General features: G+C 24.6%; 1 long non-coding RNA gene across 1 annotated transcript; it reads right to left on the reverse strand.

Moving 5' to 3' along the window:
• Positions 1-492: 492 nt before the first annotated feature.
• LOC109339252 lies at positions 493-1,831 on the reverse strand. The gene is made up of 3 exons (XR_002106643.1): positions 1,755-1,831; positions 1,488-1,598; positions 493-548 (listed from the first exon to the last, which is right to left on the reverse strand). It is a non-coding gene; the product is annotated as an uncharacterized LOC109339252 (long non-coding RNA).
• Between the last annotated feature and the right edge of the window lie 443 nt (positions 1,832-2,274).

Raw genomic sequence — 2,274 nt, forward strand, 5'->3', positions numbered from 1 at the left:
GTTTGTAGATGATTTGGTCTTGTCGCGTTGCTGTAAGTTTGATGATATATTGTTGGGTATATAAGAAGGCCTTTAAAAAGTTAAACATATATCGATATGATATATATGTATGATTTAGTAACATTAATTGACCATTGTTAGTTTCGGGACTACGACGATGACTTGGGCCTGCTTCATTGTCATGACTTCCATGATACCTTGTAGTATTAGTGACATCAGCTGGAAAAAATAGAGTATATAAATTATATGACTTGGTTATAAATGATTGTCACATATTTGATCATAACTTTAAAGTGTTTATGTTAACTAATTTTCAAAGGATTGTAGTACTGAAAAGTTGATATCATATAAAAGTAATATTTGTATATATATATACATAAAAAATAGTAGATATATTTATACATAGTGTATATGTTTTAAGTATTAGAAGAGGTTACCTGTGCGAAATTGTTGACATAAGACTGATCTAGCAATATGACGTACGTATGTTAATCTCATTGCACTAGAAATATTTGTTGGTATATCTTCAACATGACCATGATTAGAACCTGAAATGTGAATAATTTTTTTTAATATTATCATTGTGTCATTTCAATTTTATGCTTATTTTCAGTAATTTTTGAAATAGTTTTTATTTTTATTTATTACTTTTTGTTTATTTTTTTGTATGGGAACATATCTATTGTCCCACAAAGTATGGTTATTCATGTGTCACTTGTTGTGTTTGGTCAGAAAAAATATGTGATTATTAAACTTTTAAATTATAAAATGTGACACATAGAGTTTTACAAACTTTTTGGAGCAGATGTACTCCCTTTACCTACACATGAATAATGTCTTTAAGGATATACTAATTGGAACTCACATATTTTTTTAATTTGTTTGATAAATAAATATAATACAATTTGTGTAGTTCTTTTAAAAATTATACATATTGAATCAGATTCTCTTACACGTTTAAATGTTGATAAAAGAAATTACTTATGTATTGATATTATATATCTTAAATATACTTATAAGTAATTTAATATTGGTCTTATATATTTTTTGTCCAAATTTTATTCAATGTGTTTTAATGAGCAATGAAGATTAGTTTGAGATCTCAATATTAACATTTTATTCTTGGTCTCGTTAGTCCTTCAAGTTTGAAAATTTCTAGCATACGTCATTAGTCATATCTTGCATTACCAAGTAATTTGTCTTATTTTAACTATTATGGTTCAACTATTATATAAATATTATTTTCGACAATGAAATCAAGTAAACAAAATTATGTAGTAATATAGAAGATGAATTTATTGCAGACAACATAACGATTTATATTGAAAAAGAAATAGTTGAAAATTTTATCTCTAGTCTCATCATGTATGTTTCTTAATATTTTCATAATTTAATTAATTTTAATTATAAATTTTAATTAAATATTATCGTCCCTCCTAAAATTTCGATGAAGATCTGCCACTGATTTCAAGTATAAAATAAAATACCTGTGCGAAATTGTTGTCGGAAAGATGATCTAGCAATTTCACGTACAGACGTCAATCTCAAGGTAGTTAAAATATTTGTTGATGTAGTCTCAAAAGGGTTATGAATAGAACCTAAAATTACAACAAATCAAAGTTGAATAAAACGTATTATAATATATTAATATTTAGACTTTAACATGAGTAATATTTGAGTTTGTTCAGTGTATGGAAATGATATGTGGCAAATGTAATAATACTTGTAGTTCTTTGTTCAGAGTTTGTGCGAACATGAAGATTGTAATCATTTAATTGTGCTTCATTGTCGTTATTTCGTCCATAGCGTGTTAAACGTATTCTCGCTAATTCTTGTTGTCTTTGTACTTTGAACAATAGATTATATAACCATATTTTTTTAATTTTCAAAGTTAACAACGTGAAAAAATATTTCTTTATGTAGGTAATAAAGTTGAAATTTAACTATAGTTACTAAAAACTTTTAATTATAGACCACATAATAATTACAGAAAAAATTACATGAAAAGGAAAACATTTTTATTTTAATTTTCTTTGAGCACATAATAATATATTATGACAAAGATATTAAGCTATTATTGTTAATCAAATCTAAGCATATATTGGAAACTAAATCATATGAATTAAACATATATTAATTAACAGAGTTGAAATTTAACTATAGTTACTAAAAACTTTTAATTATAGACCACATAATAATTACAGAAAAAATTACATGAAAAGGAAAACATTTTTATTTTAATTTTCTTTGAGCACATAATAATATATTATGACA

Source organism: Lupinus angustifolius, unplaced genomic scaffold, assembly GCF_001865875.1.
Source record: "Lupinus angustifolius cultivar Tanjil unplaced genomic scaffold, LupAngTanjil_v1.0 Scaffold_65_12, whole genome shotgun sequence".
Lineage (NCBI taxonomy): Eukaryota > Viridiplantae > Streptophyta > Magnoliopsida > Fabales > Fabaceae > Lupinus > Lupinus angustifolius.